We start from the raw sequence: 17593 nt of genomic DNA, 5'->3' as shown, positions 1-17593 counted from the left end.
TCTGATACTAGTAATTTTGTTTTTATTCTTTCTTTTTTTAAATTAAATTCACCAAAGGTTTATCTATTTTACTGGTTTTTTCATAAAACCAGCTCTTAGTTTTATTTATTAGTTCAATAGTTTTCTTAATTTCAATTTTATTAATTTCTCTTTTGTTTTTCAATATTTCCAATTTGGTGTTTAATTGAGGATTTTAAATTTTTTCTTCTTCTAGTTTTTTTAGTTGTATGCCCAATTCATTTATCTCTATTTATTTCTATTTTATTCATGTAAGTATTTAAAGATATAAAACTTCCCCTAAGAATTGCTTTTGCTGAATCCGTATATTTTGGTATGTTGTCTCATTGTCATTCTCTTGAATGAAGTTATTGATTGTTTCTATGATTTCTTGTTTGACTCAATCATTTTTTAGGACTAGATTATTTAGTTTACAATTATTTTTTAGTCTATCTCTCCATGGCCATTTACTCCATTATAATTTCTATTGCATCATGATCTGAAAAAGATGAATTTAATACTTCTGTCTTTCTGCATTGGATTGTGAGGTTTTTATGCCCTAGTACATGGTCAATTTTTGTGTATGTGTTATGTACTGCTGAGAAAAAAGTATATTCCTTTCTATCCCCATTCAATTTTCTCCAGAGGTCTATCATATCTAACTTTTCTAATATTCTATTCACCTCCTTAACTTCTTTCTTATTTATTTTGTGGTTATATTTATCTAGTTCAGAGAGGGGGAGGCTGAGGTCCCACACTAGTACAGTTTTGCCGTCTATTTCTTCCTGTACCTCCCTGAACTTTTCCTCCAAGAATATGGATGCTATACCATTTGGTGCATATATATTTAGTAATGATATTACTTCGTTGTCTATGGTGCCTTTTAGCAGGATGTAGTTTCCTTCCTTACCTCTTTGATAAGATCTATTTTTCGTTTTCCTTTGTCTGAGATCAGGAATGCTACCTCTGCTTTTTTTTTACTTCAGCTGAAGCATAATATACTCTGCTCCAGCCTTTTACCTTTACCCTGTGTGTGTCACTCTGTTTCAAATGTGCTTCTTGTAAACAACATATTGTAAGATTATGGTTTTTAATCCATTCTGTTATCTGCTTCTGTTTTATGGGAGAGTTCGTCCCATTCACAGTTATGATTACTATCTGTGTCTTTCTCTCTGTCCTTCCCCCACTCCCCGTTTATGCTTTTCTTTCTCCTTTCTCCTTTTCCCTCTTCACTAGTGTTTTGCTTTTGACCACTGCCTCCCTCAGTCCCACCTCCCTTCTATTATCCCCCTCCCTTTTCTTCCCCTTTACCCTTACTACTTCTTCCTTCCCTTTTATCCCCTCTCCCTTTTCTTTCCCCTTTTCCCTCCTACTGCCTGTTAGATTTCTATACCTAACTGATTATGTTATTCCCTTCTTAAGACAAATCTGATGACAGTAAGGATCAAAAAATGCTCATCTCCCTTCTTTCCCTCTGCTGTAATAGGTTTTTGTGTCTTTTCCTGTAATGTAATTTACCCTTGTCTGCCTCCTCTTTTCCTTTTCTCTCTGTACATTTTCTTAGTTAGATCAGATTAATCCACTGACAGATTAATCCACTAACACATGTGATTAGATTTTTTTTATCATTACATCAAAGTCAACATATCTACCCCCTTTATGTACACCCCTTTAACATGGTGTAATAACAATACAGTTCTCAAGAGTTACAAGTGTCATCTTCCCTTGTAGGGATGTAAAGAGTTGGTCCTTATTAATAACATGTTGTTACTTTCTGTCCTGTTTACTTTTTTATGTCTCTCTTGAGTCTTATATTTGAAGATCAAATTTTCTGTTGAGCTCTGGTCTTTTTATCAGGAAGGTATGAAAGTCCCCTAATTCATTGAATATCCATCTCCTTCCCTGAAAAATCATGTTCATTTTTGCTGGGTAGTTGATCCTTGGTTGTAATCCAAGCTCCTTTGCCTTATAGAATATCATATTCCACGCCCTATGGTCTTTTAATGTAGAAGCTGCAAGGTCCTGTGTAATCCTAACTATGGTTCTATGATATTTAAATTGTCACACGTTGTTACTGTGTACCCTTCTAAGAATAGATAAATCTACCCAAAATATATATATATATATAAAAAGAAGTAAATGAGCTAAACAGAATTTTAGAAACATTAGTTATGATAGGCCTTTGGCTATGCCCAAATGAGAAAACGAAGGAATACAGAAATTATTTTCAGACCAGCATCTTACACCATGTATCGAGATAAGTTACAAATGGATACATGACCTAGATATAAAAGGTCACATCATAAACAAATTAGAAGGAAGAAAATAGCTTTTGCAATTATAGATAAGGTAAGATTTTCATGCCCATACAAGGGATAGAGATAATCATAGAAGATGAAAATGAATAATTTTGATTACATAAAATTGAAAAGATTTTACACAAATAAAATGAAGTTTAAATTAAAGTGAAATAGTTTACTAGAAAAAAATTGCATCAAGTTTCTGATAGGTATCTAATAGCCAAGATAACAAAATATAAAAAATGATAGCCATTCCCAAATAGAAAAATGATAAGGAATTTGACCTAGTAGTTTTCAAAGTAAGAAATCCAAGTTAACAACAACAATGTGAAAAAATGTTCTAAATCATTATTTATTAGATAAATGCACATCAAGACACCGCTAAGATTCTATCTAACACCTATCAGAATGGCAAAGGTGACAAAAAAGGGGGGATGACAATTGTTGGAAGAGCTATGTGTAGTATACTGGTGGAGCTGGGAAATGATCCAGATAGCCTACTACGCAACTTGTAACTATTCTCCCAAAGACACTAAATTGTGTATATCCCTTAACCCTCCCTTACCCCATACCCAAGTAATACCACTACTAAGACTAGACACCAAAGTGTTAAAAAAAAATACTCCTATTTTCAAAAATACTTACAGCAGTCATTTTTGTTATATCAAAGAACCAGAAACACAGGTATTCTCCGTCAATTTAGGGATAGGTGAAAATAAATTATATATGAATTTAGTGGAATATTATTGCTCCATAAGAAATGACCATAGGGAAGGTTTCAGAGAAACTGAGGAAGATTTTTATAGCACAACAGAGTGAAATAAGCAAAGTCAAAGAGAACAATTTTATAAATAACAACTACATTGCAAAGAAAAACAACTCTGATAGGCATTACGAAATTTTATTAACAAAACCACCAACTACAAATCTAAAGAATCAATGATATAGTGTGCAACTCTCCTCCTAACAAAGGTGCAGAATAAGTATACATTTTTGAACATGGCAAAAGCGTGAATTTATTTTGCTTGAATATGCTTATTTTTCACAAAGAATTTTTCCCTCTTATTATTTGATGGAGAGGCAGCTATTTAGTGTTGCCAAAAGAAAAAGAAAGGAAATAGAAGGGGGTCATTGAAGCTTCTTAAAAATGCACAGAAACAACTGAAGGAAGTTGAGAAAGGAAAACAAAAGAACTTTGAAGGTAATATTTATATATATATACACATGCATAGCTAAATACATAAATAAAAGCAAGCTGTATATGACATAATTTTCTTTTCTGTCATATATACACACATATATACACGTGTGTATATACATATATGTCCAGAAAAATAAGATATATTGAAAGGTTTTTTAAATTGTAAAAACTTGTAAGTTTTATTCTATGTCAATAAATTAATTATTTTGCTTTTTTCCCAGCTATGTTGCATACAACTATAGGTCTTAAAAATGATATTATGGCATCATTTCCTCCTGTGGGGTCCTAGAGAATCTGGATCCCAAACCAAGCCTGGAAAGGGCTGCTTGGGTAGTAGTGAGAACCACAAAATCCACATTATCATCTTTACACTGATAATTCCTCAGTCTATAAGGTCATTCTAATTCTCTTTCCATAATTTCAATCTTGAAGTGCAAACTGCCTGCTGTATATCCTACTCAGATTAAGTTCCCTTACTTGTTGGTTTCACTGTATGTGGCCCTTTACACTTTTGTTAGGCACATGTTTTACACCTTTTGGTAAATATATTTCCTACTATGTCATTTAAAGTTTCACTGTAAATATTTTTTTTTCTATTATGCTTCTATTCAACAAGTATTAACTAGTTTATTCATTTAAAAAATTAACTAGTCTAAGAAAACAAGAGAGGTTTTCCAGATGCAGAGTACAGGGGAAGGTAACTGATAGGTACTCAGTAATTTTTCTTTCCAGCAGTATTTTGTTTCTCCATTTCATTATCATTGTTTCTGTTAAAGATTTTGGGGCTATTGTTTAATCATAAAAACAATCCAAGCTATTTTATATTCATATTTTGTGAGTTATTTTGGATAGTATTACTTATATGACAATCATCTTTTCTAATTAATGATTTTTAAAGGTTTGCTAAATTCTTAAATATGATTTTTGATGTTTCAGAACTAAATTTGTTCAAGAGAAACACATTTCCAAAATTAAAGTATATAGGAAAATTAATCCATCAACCAACTCACATTTAGTATGTTGTAGTTACTATGTACCAAATACCTTGTTTCCCCACCTAGTGTTGGGGAAACAAAGTCAGAAGTGAAACAGTCCCTGCCATCAACAAGCTTATATCCTAACAGGAAGATCATATGTAAATATACACATGCATACATATATACATACATACATATGCACACATACACATGCACGCACACACATACCCAAATTGAATATAAGTTAACCCTGTCAGGGAAGATATTACCAAAAGGAGGGATCAGGAAAGGCTTCATGTAGAAGGTGGTACTTGAGCTGAGACTTGAAGAAAACAAGGGGTTCCAAGTTGTGTTGGTGAGGTAGGAGTGCCTGCCAGGTGTCAGGTATAGGCAGTGGAAAGGATTGAATACCAAAGAAAGAACATTTGGAACAGCAAATAAGCTGGTATGCCTTTGTCTTGGAGTATGTAGAGGAAAACAATGTTGTATGTAAGATGACTGTAAAAGAAGGGGCCAGCCTGGGCGGAGATTTAAATGCCCCCAAGAGATGTTTATATAATCTGTCCTGAAGGTAATAGGGAGTCAGTGGAGCTTACTAAATAGAGAGTGACATGCACTTTAGGAAAATGACTTTGGTAATGGTGTAGAGAGATGGACTGGCATAGTTAGGGGGTAAAAGGTGGAAAGAACAAGTGAGAGTGTATATATATTGCAGTAGTCCAGGCAAGGGTTGATAAAGGACTGAAGGGGTATAGTGGCCTTATTAGTGGGGAGAAGGGTATGGAATCAGAAATAACAGGATTTGGCAATAGAGTGAAAGTGAGGAGTTGAGGGTAACAGGAAGCTTGCAAACTGCACTGATGGGAATAGTTCAGGAGAGGGATAGGTTTGGGGAAAAGATTCTGTTTTGGACCTATTAAGTTTCAGACACCTATGGAACATTCAGTTTGAAATATTTAATAGTTAGTTAGTGATACAGGATCTGGGAGTCATGTTTATAGATATGGCAACTGAGCCTATGGAAAAGTGATAAGGTTATCAAATGAGACAGCGTAGAGAGAAAACAGGAGAGGGTCTAGAGGAGAGAGCCTTGTGGGACAATTAGAGGATGTGATATAGATAAATAAGCAACAAAAAGAATGAGAAGGAGTGGTCATACAGGTAGGAGAACTAGTAAACAGCAGTGTCCTAAAAACCTAAAGAATCTATTAGGAGAAGGTATTCAACAACATCGAATGCTGCCAAGGTCAAAAAGAGTGAGGATTGAGAAAAGCATATCTGGCAATTAAGAGATCATTGGTAACTTAGGAGAGCAGTTTCAGTTGAGTGATAGGGATGTAAACCAAGTTATACAGAGTTAAGAAGAGAATGAGAGTAAAGAAACTATTAAATTAAATCTCCTTTCAGGCAGACTATAGACAGACTTCTCAATTATAAGGCAATGTAAGAATCTTATAAAATATAATTAAAAAACGGAAGGGTAATTTAAAAATGAGCCATTCCCTGCTGATGGGAAATAAAACAGAGGGCATTGGGATTTGGAGTCAGATGACCAGGGCTCAAATCTTTACTAACATTTACCACCATTTAACTTTTGTTAAAAATGATTTCTCTTGTTAATCTGTGTCTTAGAGACTCAGAGCTCCACCCTGCCAGCCTTCTGTCTAAAGTTGTTCAGAAGGACATCTCTGATAATGAGATTGCACTGAATCTTTTCATCTTGGTCAAACTCCAATCCCAGGCCTGAACTGATTTTATCCTACTCAGGTTTGGGTGGAGACAGACTTCTAAGACTGGGGGTGGTATTTCCTTTGATGGTAAGCAATATTGGCCCCTGTGGACTGAGTGATCTAAGGAACCCACCCACCTCCTAGTATGTCAACCAATCACGATTGATTGGCACCCCTTGGGAACACCTACTCTTCAAAGGGCATATAACATTGTACCCCAAAATCCCAAACCAAGCTAGTTCTGAACTGGCCCCCTTAGGGGGGTTCAGTTTTGGACTGAATGTATGTCAAGAAATTAAACAGCGGACACGTGTATCCCAATTTTGTTTGTCTCTTTCTTAGAGAAGACTCTGTTTCAAATTGGGATTTGTGGGGTTCATGCAGTTCAGGGTTCATACTTTGGACAAGTCATTTACTTTGCCTAGGCCTTATTTTCTTCATTTGAGCAAGATAACCTTTTGGTCTTACATTTTATTATGCTTTGATTTCCTTCTGAAATCAATCTTCTCTAGTGCACCACTGTATTTTTACTTTACCACCACTCTGAGTACTTAACATGTTATCTGGATATTGAAAGATAATTATTTGAAGTGTTCTGTACATTGTGCACTACAAAGGTACTTTGTAAACCTTAAATTATGACACAAATATAAGTTATCTGCCTCAGTGTTATCCACCTTCTGTTGTAAACTATTATAGCTGTAATGAAGATAGGCACTGTTTTAAGTTTAATCTGCCAAACAACTCACATTATATAGCATTTTAAGTTCAGAGATAGAAAAAAAAAAGGCAAGTCAAATAACTCTTCTAAATTTTATACTATCTAAGGTTGTACCTATATCAGTATATGGACAATGTAAATGGTAATGCCACTATGTTAATTTTGTATACTTTGGCCAAATTTTACATAAAATAATCAGTGAAATGGAAGAATGGACACTACTGCAACACTGAAAATTCAAAAATTTTATTCAAGTTTACCTACTCTCTCCAATTGTCTTTACAGTGGTCTGTTTAAGGTAAATGTGAGCAAAGCAAGGCAAGATGACCCCAAGCTTTCCATAAAAAGATGTTTCTTGTTACCTTACATACTGTATTTACCATACTAAATAATTATTACAAAATCATCTAACCATAGAACTAGAAGAGGTTTTAAAGTTCATTTACTCTAACCCTCTCATTTTATTGATAATAATATCATTATTACAGTTTCACAGATAAAGAAACCACAATTCTGAGAAGTTTTTCACTTTAAAGGATAGCAATTTGGCAAGTAATAAATATTATTTTAATGTTCTTTATATACATGAATAGAACTAAATTGTAGTGGTTTCTACAATTTTTTGCATGTCCTCTTTTCCCCTTCCAATTTTGAGAAAGGGAAAAGGATTACAGATGAGAGTCCAACCCTTATGATCTTGGACAGAGCACTTGACTTGAGGCAATCCCCTATGCGGACTTTCAGGATGTATAGGGATTCTCTTTCGAGACAGAAAATCATGTGATGAAGAGACAGACTTTTGAATAACTGCCTAGCGAGAACTGGAAATACATATAAAAGATTCCTTTGAGGGCAGGTTGGCCCTTTGTTCCTCTCTGGTGGTGAGCAAATCCTGGCTGCTGTTGCCCTCCTCAGGAAAGAGGAATCTTGGACAATGGCCTCCTTGCTGTTGCTAAGAGAAGTAGTAGTGGTGGCAACAACAGGTCCTGTTGCCAAGTGCTAATCTCCCTAATGGGGTCAATATGTATCTTGTACCTTCTTTTCCTCACTGAAACTTCTAGTAAATATTTCTTTGTGATACTAAGGCTCTAATTGAGGATATTAATTATAATGGTGATATGAACTATAACTGATAATTAATATTGGGGAGATCACATAAGGATGGGGACTTGGGCTGATGATATTAAACAACCATCCCAATGCCTCATTGATACCCCTAGAACCCTGAGGAAGAGAGACAGCCTTACTTTGAGACAGGTCATATCACCTAGAGCTATCAGCTTGCTTATGGCTTTGACTGAGAAAAGGCCCAAGGCCCATTTCCCACACAGAGGACCACCACAACAGCTGGTCTTTTTTGCTCTCCACCAGAAAAGGAAAAAAGGCCAAGCTACTTCATGAGAGTCTTTCACATGTACTTTCAGTTTTAGCTCAGCAGCCAATTAAAAAGTCTAACTCTTCATCAAGTAGTTATCAGACCAGAGAGTACCTATGCATGCTCAAAAGACAACATGAGGGATTGCCTCAAGTCATGCAAACTGAGCATACTCATAAGGGCTGGGCTATCAGCTATTTTCTCCTACCCCCATTGTAATGGCTACCAATTTTTTTTTTTTTTACCACTTCTCAATAAAGATCTTAAATTGAGAATTTGTTTAAAGCATAGAAGATATGACTAACATAAACATCTTTTCTTGCTCAGAGGACCCCTGAATTTTTGAACTGGAAGAGAGCTTAGAGATCTCTAGTATAGGGGTTCTTAACTTTTTTGTGTCATGGATCTCTTTTGCAATGTGGTAAGACTTATGGACTATTTCTTAAAACAATGTTTTTAACTGAATAAAATAAAATAGGACTACAAATAAAAGAATTTCTATTGAAATAGTTACTAAAATATAATTTCTTATAATCCTCATGAAATCTATCCACAGATAAGAGCATGTAAAAAACAGGCTAAAAACTCCTTTCCTACTTAAACTTTTAGTTTAACGATGATAAAAATGTAGGCTAGAAAGATGAAAATATCCAAGATCATATAGATGAGTTAATTGCAGAGCAAGGACTAGGATTCTAGCCTCCTAACTCTTCTTCTTTCTGTGCTTTGTCAACAATGCTGTATGCCCCATTCTCTGAAGTAAGCATGCTCACCCCTGGAGTCTATAGGCTCCCAGAACCACCCTCATGTTGATACCAATTTGATAAAACAATTGCATTGACACAGGACCCCTCAGAGTTTTTCTTTCTCTTAAGACTTAAAAAAAGGGCACACATTCAAATTTAAATTCAATTCAGCAAGAATATAAATCAATTTTGGTAAATTCATTATATTATAAACACACTGAGAGAGTTCACTAAAGGAAAAAATTACTTCTGAATAATAACCCTTTATCTCCACTCCAAAATGCTGAATTAGAAGTCAGCAGACCTGTGTTCTAGACCTGAGTCTGTTAATAAGTAGTCATGTTAACTTGAGCAAATTATTTCCTATCTCTGGGCCTCAGTTTCCTCATCTTTGACATGGGAAAGGGAACAAGTTTGATAGCAGAGTAGAGGATGGGATAGAGTGAGAAAAGACTAGGCAGGGAGACCAAACAGCAGGCTACTGCAATAATCCAGGTGTGAGGTGATGGGGATCTACATCAGGATGGTAGCAATATCAGAGGAGAAAAGGGGGCATTTATAACAAGAGATGCTGTGAAGGTAAAATTGACAAGATTGGCCAACACACTGGATATCATAGTTAAGAGCGAAGAGTTGAGGATGACACCTAGGTTGTCAGCCTGGGTGACTAGGAGGATGCTGGTGCCCTTGACAGTAACAGGAAAATCAGGAAGAAGGAAGGGCTTAGGGCAAAAGACAATGAGTTCAATTTTGGACATGTTGCATTTAAGAGGACTATGGTATATCCAGTTCCATAGGTCAAATAGGCAGTTGGAGATGTGAGACTGGAGGCCAGGAAACAGGTTAGGGCTGAATGAACAGATCTGAGAATCATCTGTATAGAAGTAAGTCAATCTGCACAATCTGATGAGATCACAAAGTGAAAAATTACAGATGGAGAAGAGGGCCAAGGACAGAACCTTGGGGAACAAGTTCACTGGCATAACTTGGATAAATATCTAGCAAAGGAAACTGAGAAGTCTTCAGGTAGGAAGAGAATAGTATCACAAAAACATAGAGAGAAGAGAGTATCAAGGAGAAGAGGACTGAGTGTAAAAGTCTATAAACAAGTAAAGAAGGATGAGGGGGTGGTGGAATGTATGCAATATTCAGAGACGACTAGTCCCTCTAGCATGAGGGCTTGCTGAGAACTTTTCAGGGCTATTCATCCACTTTTGGTGTCCACCTTAACTCAACTCTCACCTGTGGCTTCAAGAAGCTATAGCATGTGCAGTGGCCGCACCCTGACAAACTCTCTCTGCAGATGGGCTAAACCAGGCTAAGGATAACAGATAGACCTCAAACCTGTCGGTGAGTTAGGGGGATGTCTACCCTAAGCATGTGAAGACTTTCTCAGATGGAATGGGTGGTTGAGAACAATTTGTTTCAATGGCCACGAAGGCGGCTGAAGCAGGTTGTGTGGAGTGCTTAGAGCTTGGTCAGACATTGAAGATGCCAAAGACATCCACCGCTTGGTGGCCATCATCAGTTGTCTTGACTTTGGTGCTGCCACTGGATTTCAGTGACTCAGGAAGAGTGAGGCTGACAACTTTGTGCACTCTCCCTCATTGAAATCCAATTCACGTGCAAGTCAAGACATCACCTGCGATGTCACTGATCCTCTTAGAAAATGAAGGATGAACAACAATAACGAAGGGGCAGTAGAACTAAAAGATTTCTAAGTTTCCTTCCAGTCTGATTACTTTTTAAGACAAAATTTGGATGCATTTTTAATGAGACACAAATTATTTGTGTTAGTATTATCATCAAAAAATGAATATATGTGCTACTATAAAAAGGCATAAAAATAATTAAGAAAGGCCAACATGGAAAAGAGCTATGTTTCAACTACAGAGTATCCCAAAAGCCTTAGTTCAGTTTAAAGATTTAGTAATTCCAGAACTACAAATGCTACAGACCTAGAAACATGACCATTTTAGTTTCATTATTTAAAATGTTCAAATATTGATATTTTTCTTATTTTCAATATAACTCCTGTCTTACGCTACACATACACTAGTAATTTTTGAACTTTGTAAAAACTGTTTGTTAGCTGCTGCTTAATGACTGAAAATATTGCATTTGTAATCCTAGCCTTAAGATCATCCAAAGAATGAGGTTTTGATGCACATATTATAGTTTTTGACATGACCCTACAAGAAAAAGTCTAATAGAAATCAATCAGGTGACCAAGATTTCCAAGCAAAAGGACCTCCCAGAAACTGCTGCATACACAATGCATAATGACAGGGTATCCTGTCTTTTTAAAAATGAAAATGAAAAAAAATATCAAAATTCATAAAAATAAGCATATGCAAAAATAAGTAAACTTACAAATGATTAGTAAGTTTGTTATATTTATATTTCTGACATTATTAAAACAAAACTGCATCAAAACTTTTGGGATATCATAGAATCTTTATCATAGAATCTTTAACCATAAACCTGGAGTCCTATTCGAGTACATGCACTTTGACATTGCCATGCATTGCAGAAAGTATCTTAAAGCAATGATATGCCTATACCCTGTAGCAAGAGATAGGGACATTTGAGACTCTATTTGAATTATCTGAGTCATGATCTATAATCTTTAAAAATAACTATTAGACATATTGAATGTTACATTTAACAAGACTTGCCATAATGTTGATTCTTCCTTTCCTGAGAGGAATTTAGTGTTGTCACATTTCAATTTTAAATAGACAGTATTGCAATGCCAAAGTCAAAGCAAAATTGAATTATCCTTGGAAATGACATTCCACTGGCAGGATCATAGGAAAATAAAATAAAATCATGTTTATGGCAATTGAACCAGCACATCCACATGATATGAAATTATCTCTTTGTAAGTTTATGGGGATGACCTAATGGTAGCAAAATGATGAGAGAGTAAGTCTATGAAGAAAAATGAGATGAACTATTATTTTAATATAAGACTGAAAGTATGGTTATGACAATAAAGTTATCCCATTTCTAGAGTAAAGGGAATATATTGTGGTTCTTCAGTCAAATCACATTAATATAATGAAAAAAAAGCAACCAAAATCACTATTTTATCTAAACTTTTATGCAACATGCTGACACAAATATTCCACGAAAACCATGCATTCCAAAAATGGGGCCAAGCAAATACTCCCCCTAGCACTTGGTTTTCACTGTCTTCCAACATGTTCTTGGCTGCCTGACTTACCACCCTTTTAGGTATATACACTCTTAGAAGTGACTCTCAGTCTTAGCAATTAGCACTAAGCCATTACTTGTTAGGTCATCCCTATTTAAAAGAGTTCACTAACATGCTACTTGCAGCTACTCCAAGTGTCCTTAATTTAGAAATCTTGACTACCGCTGCCCAAGGTCTCCAATGGAAGCAGCACAAACTCTCCCTGGAAGCTTACCTCTTAAAACCAGTCCAGAGAATCACAAAGTACCAGCTGCTTTTAAAGGTAAAGGAAATAAATCTGCTACTTTGTATTTCAGAAAAAAGGAACTCATGGCCTATGGGTATGGTTGCTTTATGTCAGGGATTTTTCTGGTGCAGGACTGATGTAAAATATTCACAGGATCATGGAATTTAGAACTAGAAGAGACCCTAGAGATCATCTAATGAGTCCAACACTCTTGTTTTATAGATTTCTATTCCATTGTTCCCATTGTTTTAGTAAATAATAACCAAATGAATTAGCTCAGTGGGCATCACGATGGAAACACAGATTTCCCATAAGTCTTAGTGCAGTCTTAAACAGCTTAAAACTGGAAATAGTTGTAAGCTATTGAAAACTGAACTAGGACTTTTGGGACACCCTGTATGTTAATACCAAAGGATCATCATGTGGGAACTCTGGTCACCAACACAGATCAATCTATGACTTAGTAGATAAATCTTAGAGAGCTGTCTGAGGCTTAGAGCAGTTTTGTTACCAAGCTACTACGTGTCAGCATCAGGATTCTGAACTTGTCCTAAAGGAAGTCTTTTATGCTAAATCCAGAGTCAGGAGATCTGGGTTTTTGATGCCCAGCTCTTTCACTGACTCTCTATGTGACCCTGGGGCAAGTTTGGACCTCAACTTCTAATCCACAAAATAAGAATATATATGTACATACTATTATTACTTATACAACCCTTATTCTACCTCACAGGGTTGCTATAAGGAAACTACAAAGTGTTTGGTCATTATGCACCCATTTGGCATTGAGTTAACCCCATTCAGGTGCTTATTAGTAATGGTAGTGAGGCATCATCTTCATCCCTAACAGCATTCATTAACTTAATGTTTATTAAGTGACAATCGTATACTAGAAACCATAAATACAAGGATGAGAAATGACATAGTTGCTGCCTTCCAAGGGTTTGCATTCCATTGGCTGGGGGAGGAGAGATGTACAATGTACAACTATGTACATAAGAAATATAAGAAAACATTGCTTGGCACATAGTAGGTGTTTAATAAATGCTTCTTGTCTGGATGGGTCAAAGGAAAAATCCAGATTGTCTGAGAGTAATTGAGAAGACAGAGAACCTTTTGGGAGTGGGGACAATCAGGGAAGGCTATGCAGAGAGCAGGGAGTACTCAAGTCTTGGAGAAAGAGAAGGGTTTTAGGAGAGGCAGCTAAGAGAGAAGGGCATTCCCACTGGAGGGAAAAGAGGTGGGAGGGAACAAGTGGTAAGCAGCTGAAAGTCTAGTTTGACTAGAATGCAGAAGATGGGAAGAAGAGTCAGGGGGAACCAGGGTTAAAGAGAAATTGCAGTCAGAGGGCTCTGAATGCCAGGCATCCTAAGGACAATAGGGAGACTCTAAATATGTTTGAGCCAGAGAATGGTAAAAGAAATGATTATTAATAACCAATGATTTGGGAAGATTCAAATTTCCCCCTCTTTCTATTATTCTCATTTCAAGACTTCAGTCTCTGAAGATTGAGCTAACCTTCTCCTTTATCCAGATGGGAGAGATACCCACTCAGATGGGGCAGCTATTATGTTCTACTCAGGTTTGGGTGTGGATAAATTCTTTGACTAGATTGCCCAAGGTTGGGGCTAATTTAGAAGTAAATGACACAATCAAGGTTCAGGTCAAGCCCCTCATTGTAATATTCATTCTCCATTAATTGTTAGCCAATCAGAGATGATTGCCACCCTGGGGAAAATGCCTCTTCCAAAAGGGCATATAAGCAATGAGCCTACTGCCATGATAGTCTTTGGTCTAAAAGAGAGAGTGCCAAATGACCATCTTTTTATTAAAATGCTGGCATTATTAATAAAATAATTAAACTGCCTAGAAATTATATCCCTCAAACCTTTTCAAACACACCACAGTGATATAATCAAACCTGTCCATTAGGAAGGTTATTTTAGCAACTGTGTGAAGGATTGATTGGAGAGGAGAGAAACTGGAAGAAGAGAGCCCAATTAGAAGGCTATTATTATCCAGATAAGAGATGATGAGGGCCTGAACTAAGATGGTTGCCCTGGAGTGGAGAAGTGATCATAGATAGCAGTTGATGGATATGGGAGAGAAATGAGGGAGAGGAAAGAACCAAGAATGATTGTAAAGTTTTTATTCAGATTTGGATTGTCTTCATATATATGATCATAGATGTAGTACTAACTAGAAAGAATCTTAGAGGCCATCAAATCCAACCCCCTCATTTTTATAAGTGAACTTACTCAGGGTCATGCAGCTAGCAAATGTTGAGGTGCTTAGCATAGTGCCTGGCATACAGACATTTAATAAATGTCTACTGATTGATTTATTGAGGTAAGACTTGAACCCAAATCTTCCTGATTCCACAAATAAAATAAATAAATAAATAGATGATTTTTTCTTTTTAAGAAAAGAAAGAAATATTGGCTGCCAAGGGGGCATACATGACTTCAGAGAAAATATGGAACAGGAAGTCCAGAATTATAAAAGGATAAATGTAATCTAGCCTAACTCAGAGATCCTCTTGGGTAGTGATATCAAACTCACATAGAAACAGAGGCTACCAATCCATACATAGGGATTCAATATCCCAAGGATATGGATTTAGTTTTAAAATGTAATATTATCTACATTTTATTGTATTTTTTAAAATTTTGTTAAGTATTTTCCAATCACATTTTAACTTGGTTCAGGCAGCACTCATGGCCCATGGGCTGTTTGACACTTTTAGGCACATCACCAAAGCCCACTTAGTTAATACTCAGTGAACTACTTTATGTCTCAAACATTCTGAAACTTCCAAGACTAAATTACAAGATTCTAATAGGGAGAAACTCTGGCATTCTTTTGTTACACAGGTTTAGGTCTTGAATTTTCAAATTCCATTGTATGTACTTAAAATATAAGGTAGTAAAAACCCACTCATACCCTCTCATACCCACCCCACCACTCCCCAATACAGAGTACTGCAGGAAGGCTCTTTAATTCCTTTTGGGAACATCAACAGCCTTGGTTCCTGGCCTGTCAGAGAGTCTCAGCCATTTCAACCCACATTCCTTTCAAATCAAAATAAAAGAAGCCATGTCAAAAACTGTGGGATCTTTGGATCATTTTACATCTTTAAGATGATAATTCCAGTTGCAATACAGCCACAATACCAAGTACAGGGATATGACATGACTCACTAGTGACTTTTAAAACAACCTACGGCCCACTGACAGCCTTACTGGTGCTGAACCCTGTCTTTTCAACCATTTGGTCCCTGTCCTTTTCTATGTGCTAGTGATGGTAATGGGGAAATAACAAATAAGTCTTTTTAGGGTAAACTACAATAAATACAACCTAAGAATGGAGCCAAGTGAGTAGGAGGATTAGAATATCTTTATAGTGCTATGAACTTTTGGTTTCATCCTTTTCCTTGCCCCTAGAAGCTACGCACTCCAGAAGAGTGACTAAAAGCCAAGAATGATGTTGGAATGACAAAACAGTATTCTGTGTATCTGAAAACTGATTACTACCTGGCCCTTAGAGAATCTCTTACTTGAAATTATAAGGCTCCTGACATCACAGTCCTTGTCAGAGTCCAATGCAACATTTGGATTGAGAGGAAAAGAATGAAAGGGATAGATGTAAGGGAATAAGGAGGACAGTAAAAAAGAAAACTTATCTCTTCGTAAGTTATTTATGGGTTATTTTTATTCTAGTCCAAGTGGTTTATTGGGGAGAAAATGTGATCCTATTATTTATCATCCTGTTTGCTCTTCTTTTGTTTTGCTTCATTCACTTCTTTAGAAAGTACATTGCTCTTCATTTGTTTTGGAAGGTGAATAACATTTAGCACCCATCCAAGAGAGGCTGAATTTGAATTTTAAATCCCACAAATTATCCTGGTTCTGTTGATTACCCTCTGATTTAGCTCAGGCAAGTCACTACCCCTCTTTAGGCTTTTGTTTCCTCATCTGTGATCTGTAAGATTTCTTAAAATTCTACAGTTCTAGGAACGATTCTATCTCAGAGCAGAAACAGAAAGCAATCTCTGGAGAGGCAAGAAAGGACCTCAACCAAACAAAAGGAAATGCTACAGAAAGACATAGAAAAATTTACTTTTCTGGGTGCCAATGAGGTGTATCCTGGCAGATGGCAATTTCTTCATTTTTGCAAACTATCCACAAATATAAGGTGAATTCTGGAGGAGGGAAAAAAATCTCTATCCAAAAAAACAAAACAAAACAAAATATGCTTTTGTTTTAACAAAGTGTAAAAGATGTTTACATTGTCCCTTAGGGAAACATGGATGTAAAAAGACCAGAATATGTATTATCTCTCCTATTCTAGCATAATAACAAAATTTCAGCTAATAGCTCTACTCCCATACTATAAATGATAGAATGATCTACAATCTATAAGTTAAAGAGAACTTAAGATTCATTCTTGAAAAAAAAAAGAATGGAATCTAAGATAAAGATGACAAAAATGTTCAATTACAATCTCGGGAGCAATGTAACATCTCAATGAAAATCTGAATGTACTGACTGTATAAAACACTGTTTGAGTGATTTTTCTTAAAAAAAAGAAAGAAAATAAGAAAAAAAAATTATAAAGTAGAATGGCACGGCATTCACCTGTTAGTCCAGTGTCTAAATATGACCATCCAAATGGACTTGGCTAAGATTTAAAAACACAACCAACATTTTTTATGTGAATTATAATAACAAAATTATAATTTCCTAGCATGGCTTAGACATTAGGAAATGTTTATTACATATGGAAAGGGGCATGGGGAAAAGAAAGGAAGAGACAGAGAGAGAGAGATTGAGAGAGAGAGATTGAGAGAGATTTGAGGAACGAATGAGCAAGTAGCTAGCAATACTTTAAAATGTAAATGGCATTAGGTTTGCGCTGTGTCTGGAGTCAAAGATATGTCCTGACTCTGTTTCTCTGCAGTGTTCTTGAGCCAGGCATTTCTACCATCCTGTACCAGGTATTGTGTTATTTACAAACTGGTTTCTTATCAATTAATTTTGTTTTAAAGCAGTCTTGAAAGTTGCTTTAAAAATTCACATTTTTAAAAGTACCATTTCAGTTAAA

General features: G+C 35.9%; 1 protein-coding gene across 1 annotated transcript in view; it reads right to left on the bottom strand.

Moving 5' to 3' along the window:
- Window positions 1–17593, bottom strand: part of RYR3 (ryanodine receptor 3) — a 579223-nt gene that overhangs the window by 430181 nt on the left and 131449 nt on the right. The gene's annotated exons all lie outside the window — the stretch shown is intronic.

The sequence above is a fragment of the Vombatus ursinus genome, unplaced genomic scaffold, assembly GCF_900497805.2.
Source record: "Vombatus ursinus unplaced genomic scaffold, bare-nosed wombat genome assembly UNPS02014794.1, whole genome shotgun sequence".
In the NCBI taxonomy this organism is placed as follows: Eukaryota; Metazoa; Chordata; class Mammalia; order Diprotodontia; family Vombatidae; genus Vombatus; species Vombatus ursinus.
Note: the sequence above shows the minus strand (reverse complement) of the source record. Positions and strands in the feature narration are given on the sequence as shown.